This window comes from Castanea sativa, chromosome 2 (genome assembly GCF_040712315.1).
Source record: "Castanea sativa cultivar Marrone di Chiusa Pesio chromosome 2, ASM4071231v1".
Lineage (NCBI taxonomy): Eukaryota > Viridiplantae > Streptophyta > Magnoliopsida > Fagales > Fagaceae > Castanea > Castanea sativa.
The window spans coordinates 30,322,110-30,330,789 of NC_134014.1; positions in this window are offsets into that span (position 1 = coordinate 30,322,110).

The following is an 8,680-nucleotide window of genomic DNA, read 5'->3' on the forward strand; positions in this document are numbered from 1 at the left end:
ATGACAAAACTCTCCAGTATACTCTCTGTTAATGCCCATTTTGGCAAAAGGGCCCAATAGCAGAAGAAGCCCAACAATATAAAAAGGGGGGGTGAAGAAAGAAGAATTAGCAAAGTGAGAGAAAAAACCATTTGGCCCAAATGACAGGAATAATGGTCTGTAGGCCTACAAAATAGTAAAAAGGCCCCAAAGAAAGCAAATGGGTCCAAGGGAGCCCCAAAGAAAGAGGTAGTAAGCCTATAGGAATCATAAGAAGTAGAAAGTAAGCAAAGACGGGTCGGAGGAGCTCAAAGAAAGGGATTAGTAAATGGAATTGGTTCAAGGGCCAATAAACCCAAAAGTAAAGGATATGATAATTGGGCTGGGGAAGCCCAAAAAACTTAGCAAAAGCTCATGGGAATGTAAGAAGTAGGAAAGAATGAAATGGGCCGAGGATGCCCAAGGGGATAAAACGGGCCGAAGATGCCCAAGGGAATAAAATGGGCTGAGGAAGCCTGAAATGATATGAGAATTAACCTAGCAGGAGTATTGGGCAATGTAAACTAAGGGAAGAAGTAATACATGGAACTGGTATCGCAAGCCCAAAGGAAGCCCAGCAAACATAAGTTAAACGATACCATGGCAAAAAAGAATACAGTGGCGTGGCAGGAGTACCAGTTAGCCCACAAACTGGAAGGAAAAGGAGATAGGGGCTGAAGTGAAGAAGAAAAGGTCCATACCCAAGCAATACCCAACCCAAGCAATACCCAACCCAAAGAAGAAACAAGATGCAAAGAATGAAGACACAATGACTCATCCACTCCACAAAGAGTTAAACAAGTAGCAAAACGCACAGCAGGACCAGATAAGCCATGGACTCATATAGGAGTGGAGCACACACAAGGCTCAGGCACTACCTACTTATACGTAGCCAATACAGGGGCAGTGGGCCATGGGCTCAGAGGTAAGAGAGGGTATGGTCTGGCAGTGGGGAGAAGGGGGAAGCCTATTCTGAGGTTTCCGCTTAAGCTCTTTTGGGGGAAATGTCCTGTTAGGATGACATATCACCCAAAAGAGGAAAAGATGAGCTGGAATCACTAGATGCATGCTATAGGTGTTAGTAAGAGAGAAATTCAGCCTTTATCCAGATGGGAATGCCACGAGAAGTAAGAAAAATAAACTACTTTTGTCTGGGAATGGAACGTGACGTAGCCAGCACAGAGTAGTGGTGGTGGCTGGGCAACTAGCAGACCAATGGGCAGTCAGCAGACCAGTGGGCAGTTCGAGAAGGATACTCAGAATAGACCAAAAGTAGTTGAGGGGTAAAATGGTAAATCTTATCATGACAGGTAATATAAAAAGGCCTTAGCTGTGCACAGTAAACAAGGAGGAATAATGGCAATAAGAAGGAATACGAAAAAGCACTGAAAAATAGAGAAACAGAATACAAAGAAAACAGAGAGGATAAACAAAAGAGAGTAGAGAGTGAAGTGAGAAAAATAAGAGTGTGAGGAGTGATAGAGCATGCACCAATAGGCCATCCACTTCTCTCCCTCTCAATAGCCTACTTTCTAGCAAGTTAAGAATATGAGATTAAGCCACTTAGGTCCATTTTCCAAACTAGGCAATTTCTATGGCAGGATTTCCTTGTGAGATTACCCACATTAAAAATTGGTTCCCTTTTTGGACTTAAATATGCTAAGGAGCCAAGTTTAACAGACTAATTCTCTTCCTTCTTTTATCATGTTTATTTAAGTACTAACGTTATTTTTCTTGTTGCTGATTCATTTCTGTCATTTCATGTTGCAAAATTGTTTAAACATTATCTTTGGTCAGTAATAAGTACCTGAGTTAGAATATTTTAGTTATCCTGCTATATTATGTTTCCCCTGTCATAACGTTTTTGTGACAGTATTTCCTAACGTAGGCATGTGGACAAGATCCCTACTAGAAGTCCTAGCTTGCACACAAGCTGGCTTAAGGTGAGTTTCAATTGAGCCAGTTCCAACTCTCCTACCCCAGAATCATTAGGCCACGGTACAACAGGAGTAGTCCAGCCCATGATACAAAAAGGCCCACCACACTCTTTAGTATACTATCCCCCTTTTTGACACGAATAGACATAGGGGCCAAGAAGAATGAGGAAAACAAAAGAAGATATGAACAAGGGTAATGATGTATGAAGGGTACAAGATGAATACAAAAACGAAGCTCAAACAAAAGACAAAACACCTTAACAACAAAATACTACAAAGCATAAAGTAAACATGACATGCTAAGGATGTGGAAACAAAATATAGACCAAGGCATCATAAGGGTAGCAAAGGTGTGTGCATGAGGTGACTATGTGCAATGCATGAATAAGGCATGAGAAATGCACATGTGGGGCAAGGTGTGTAAAATACACAACCAATGATCAAAACATGTTAATCATGAGTAAATATGGTAAACCCCAAAATTTGGTACTCATCAAAATCCAAAAGAGTTAAAAAATACCATAGAGGCATTTTATCAAATACCTCATATGCGTGTATACACATATGATGAACAATGCATGAACATGTTGAAATCTTGCCTAAATACATGTTAAAATGCCACATGGGCCCAACACAGTCAACAAAAAATGAAATGGGACTAAGCCTAATCAACAAAATTGAAAAATTTTGCAAAAAATTAAGTTTTCCCAACCTAAAACAAAAATAAACCCCAACCCTAGGTTTTAAGAAATCTAGGACAAAATTAAGGAATTGAAAGATTAAAAGAGATTAGAAATACCTTGAAAGAGTCTTAGAGTAGAAATGCAAGAGGGTTTAAGTGGTTTTGGAAGAAAATTTGAGTTTTTGTAGGTGGGAGTCGCAGAGTGCAAAAAGACAATGTAGCTTGAAAATTGACATTTCGAGCCCTTTAAAAACTGTCTTCTTCTTCTTTTTTTTAAAATTTCGCAAGTTAGTGACTAGCGAGTCAGCTGTGAGACACTCGCGAAAGTTGCAGATGCACTAGGCAGATTTTCATAGGTTAGGTCTGAGTAGCGAAGCACTCGTGAGGGACTCACGAAACTTTCTGCCTGAAATTTCTATAGAATTTTGCGACTAAAGGCCACTCGTGAAGGCAATCACGAAATGGCCAAAAACAAAGTTTTTCAACACTAAAAATTTGACATTTTGAGAAAAACTTTAAGGACCAAAGTGAAAAAAATCACTTCCAGAAACACATGAAATACTCAAAAATCTTTTTGGGTTTGATCATTAAGCAATTGAGCATACACAAGCCGCATTTGAACATGTACACTCACAAAAATGAAATAGGCATTCATTGAACATTTAACTTGTATGTTGTGTGTGGGAATTAAGTATAAATTAGTCCATAGTCTAGTATGAAGCTTCAATGATCAATTTAATCAAGTCATACACAAATAGCATGAAGTCAAGTGACATATCTGACTAGTAGAAATGAACATATATGAACCTTCACCAAAGTGTCTACATTAATTGAAAACTTTTCATTTGACTTCCATTTTTCATACTTTATGATCAGCACAAATCAATTTTTGAGCAATGATGCCATTATTCTTTAAGGAATAAGTCTTTGGCTTTGTCATCATACAATTTGAATACATTGTGCTCCACATTTTCCTAGTTAAATTAGTTTTCAAAGCAAGACTTTTTCAGCTCTTTCTCTTTTTAGAGCTTGACATTTGAAGAGATTTTTGATATAAAAATAAATGTGAGGAGATATATAGGATCAAGTCTACAAATATATCAAAATCAAACAAGACTATTGGCTAGACATTTATGACAAGCTTGAAGATCTATTTACAACAATCAAACATAAATTTCTAGATTTCACTCACACTTAAAATGTGCATATATAATAAGCTAAGCTTGTAAATGCACTACGTCATTAGTACGAAGGTACTAGGCGAAACCCACATAAGATATGTGCTCAAGCAAACATGATCAAACATTTTGGATTTTTTACTTTTTATATGGTTTTGGATTTTTACACACAAAAAAAACATAAAAGTAAGATCAAGAACAAAAAGAATGCATATAAATAGATGCATGATGCATAAATGCACGAGGATATAGCATTCAATGCATGAAGAGTCCTACAAAAATTGAAAAAATTAGATCAAAGGACCAAAAGAGCAAAAGCTCGGTCATAGGAACCCTTCCTCATCCAAATGAAACAATTGTTAGGAATGAGTGTCTCATGAAAAGTGAGACGAGGGTTGGAAGAATAAGAAACAGAGATGCACATAATCAAATGTAAGAGATTGCGCCCCCGGCCCGTTTTGGCGTTGGGCCAAACCGATGTGAATGGGTGAAATCGTGTTATTGCCTCTCAAAATGGAGGTTCGACTGATTATATTTTTCCCTTTTAGATTAAGAGTTTTACAATGGAGCCGCCACTTATTTATTGTTGGAATAAATAAGAAAACCATAATTGAAAAATTCATCATTTTATTAATTTGAAATTGAATTTACATTGATCATTGGAAATTAAATGGCTTTGGTCCTAGATATAATCTAAGATAAAGTACATGGCTTTATTTCCTAGTTACAATCTAGAAATTGAAAATTACAAGGATAAACATTGATCTATCAACTCTTGATCTAAGCTCAAAGACTATGTTACAAGGTGGAAAGGTATTAGAAACCCACCTTACTCGGTGAAACTGGTCTTCTAAACTATGGTGGCCAACATTCATACCATATCATCTAATATGTCAATCAATTTGCATGTTGAATTTAATGTGTGTGTATGTGATAAACCCTAATTCAATTTATTAAGCATTGCATTTGGATTGAAAAATAAATTCTAGTGAATGAGTATGGATGGTGATATCCTAGATTCAAGGATTTGAAAGAATTATGAAACATCTTTTTCATATTTTTGATGTGGATTTAAGATCAAAACTAATGTTATGCAATAAGATGTGATGAACAACCAAGAACATGTGAAGAAAACATAAGAGCATTCAAACATATTCAAGGGAATTTAAATAATTACTATCATACTTTAATCTTAAATTCTCATCATGGCAACACAAAAAAACAAGTTAGGGAAAGGGATTATATCTTCATGCAAGATCCATATGGTGGAGAAGGAGACTCTTGATGGAGGTCCTAAGGGTGGAGGAAAAGGAGTTAGGAGAGGGAGAGTGAGTCTCGCTCAATACATTGAGTCTCAAGAAGACCAAGATATGACAAGACTACTCTACTTCCCTAGAACTCAAGAGGGGAGAAGAGAGGGGGTTTTTCTATGTATTTTGGAATGGAGGAGAGGGGGGGGGGTTTATATAGTAGTGGTGGAGAAAATACGAATGAAAGGTCATTTAATGAGGGTTGACAAAGAATCATGAACCTAGACCTTATTTTAGCATTTGGGGAAATCGGGTGCATTAAATGTAGAAATTGGTGGGAGTGAGGAGCAAGCAAAATTCGGTTTTTTCGTAGCTACTATAATAGCCTGTAGATCCAAATTCAAAAAAAATCATATCTCACTCAATTCTGATTAGAATTTTCTTGTTCTTGTACTCAAATTGAAGCGTTGAATGTCTAGTTTCTAGAAAATTAAACTTCATTCACAGATTCAAAATACTCTGAGAGATATTAATGAAATGGTGAGCAAAGATCATTTGTTAGAAAATAATTTCAGCACAATTAACATTAATAGGTCCCAAATTAGTTTTCAATTAACATTAATAGGCTTCAATCACTCCCATTTTAGACTTAATTTGTTCCAAATTTATCCTAATTAAAAAGATAATTGCACAAATTATTCATTGAATAATTAAGTGTGTGCAACCTTACCATAAAATGTAGTCCTAGCCAATCAAATTATGACATGTCATTAATCTCAAATTGATTATAATTATAACCAATTAGAATAAATTGTTCATAATCACATATAATCGGACTCAATTTGTGATGGTGCATCTTGGCCACTAAAACTTGATTTGATGATAACTTTCAATCTGATGGTCTGATAAGGGCTTATGACTAGTCGATTTGATCGTTACAATATCAAGATTATTTTGTTGAAATGAGATTAAGGATCCAATGACTAGAATCAAGATGCATATTTTCAAGGTGAAATTACTCGTTTACCCTCCATGTGAGGTTAAATGCGGGTTGCAAAATGGAATGTCAACATCAAGGAGTTAAAGAGCATTAAAAACTTTCTTTAACAACTTACCATTTTCACTTAAATCTGGTTTTTCTTTCTTAGCACACCTTCCAAGAAGCTCAAGTTTCTCTTGAGGTCTTAGATGACCAAAAGCACCATGATGGTGACCAACAATATGTTTAGGTCCACTAGACTTTTTAGGAAGGGATCTAGTAACATGGTTTTGTTCTTTCTTCAACATTGAATATTGAGGTCTAATATGATCAATCACACTGCAATGGTGGCAATTAAGAACAAACTTAGATCCACTCAAATCCCTATGGTGAGACCTAAACGAAGGCTTTGGCTTAATAGCCTTTCTCTATACTTTTAGATTTCTTTTGTGTGAAGGAATGTACACCGATTTGTCTTTAGAGTTCGAACTCACAATAGGCACAAAATCGGGTCTTACAACATGATTAAAACAAATAACATCTTCCTTTTTAGCAATAGGTTTAGCAATCAAACACTTGACATGCTTCTTAAGAGATTCATTTTCACATTTAAGATCATCAACTAGTTTGTTAAACAAAACAAATTTAGCATCCAAGTCCACATTCAAACATTCAAACTCCTTTAGTTTTTCAAGAGAATGTTCAGCAAATTTCTTATACTTTTCAACCAATTTGTTGGATTCATTGAGCTTAGCAATCAAATCATCCTTTCACAAATGAACTTGCTCAAATTCTTATGAAACTTCTTTGCCTTTTTCTTCAAGACTTTGATGTTTGGAATTTTAACAACACCTAACAAGTCATGTAACATGTCATCACAAGCATGAGGATAAACACTCATAAAGGCATTTTCACAAACACATGGTATGTTACATTTAACATCATCCAAAACATGTAAAGAAGCACACAAAGCACTACCCATGGCAATAAACAAAAAGGGTCAAGATCGCACTTAGATAACTAAACCAATTTTAAATTACGGCTTAACTACTTTTACTCTAACTTATCTAAGTAAAAAACAAGCACAATAATCTGGAACACTACTTTAAGCCATAAGCAATAAATGTAAAGCTTAAAGTGTAGGGAAGAGAGATACAAACACAAAGATAATATCGAGACATATTATCGAAGAAGAAATTGAAGTACTCGGCAAAAAACCTCTCCATGGCCCTCCAAGCCAAAATCAATCAACTAGTGAATAAGTTGGAGTACACGAATATTAAAAAGACCCTCCAAGCCTAATCTACCTAATGTATTTAAGCCCTCTAAGCTCCAGCTACCAACAGACTTCTCGGAGTCTTGTCTTCACTAGTTATCTGAATCCTGCAATGATTAAGTGAAGAGACTACAATGATTTCTCACTAAAGGATGAGTAACTCTCTCTCTAAAAGATAGGTGTGTTGTAGAAACCTCTCTAGGGTTTTCTTCTGAATAGCCTCCTTATAATTTTGTGGGTAATGAGGGAATATATAGTATGGGTGAAAGGTAGGAAAGTCACACTTAAAATCCTCCAGGTAGAGAGTTTCGAGGGTCACTCGCGAATTGGCCTAAGTCATGAAATGACTTGCAAAATACAGCTTGACACTTGACTCATTAGCTTCCAACATGTGCTTCTCATGTGACTTTCGCGGGTTGTACCACTCACAAGCCAAGGCATGAGATCAACTTCTTGAGCAATTTTCACCAACTTAATACTAAACTCAATACAATAAAATCCCACAAAATACAAGAAATAAATTAATGCAATTATAAAACTTTTTGTCATGGAATAAAGCCAACATAAATGTTATGTGAAAAACCATAACTTAACATGATCATTCTGAATGCTTTCTTTTAGAATTTAGATAGAGTCTATTTTATGATTTAAAAAAATTACAATTAAAAGACTTGAAATTTCCTTTAAAGAAAAATTATTGGGTACATTGGATCTTAAAATGACTTCTATTAAACTTCATCATGTATGGCATCATTAAAAAGAAAACTCATATAGATAGGTATTAGGATATTATTTGGAACTATCATAATGGACTAACGTATTACACATGGTATAAATCTAACTGTAACATCCTATGCTATAAAATAAAAATTAGACCTATGGTTATCTTCTCTTTGCAAAAAATGGTCAATTTTTCATTAATTGTGATAGTTCACTTTTAGGTAAGATAGAAACTCTATTAACTAAGTTTTAAGAAATTTAAAATTCTATTTCAAAAAATTTCCAGAACATTAGATTTTATTTTAATTATTTTAATAATTTTACATTGTAAAAGAGGAAAATTTATACATTACATACAATCATTACTTCAGTTACCTTCTAAATGATGGAGAATATGAGCATGTGATTTGTATATCTACTATCAAAATAACATAAATCAAATTGGTTGTGGATAGTAGATTTAATTGCAGTTGATCATGTGAAGTCATCTCCGTAGAATAGCCCACGTTGGGATGTGTTATGTGGAACCATTGATATGAAAGAAAAAGAATTTTTCTAAACCATTATATTGAACAAAAAAATTCCTTATTTTCATTCATTTTTAAGTTATACATTTTTTTTTTTAATTCAAGTCATAAAC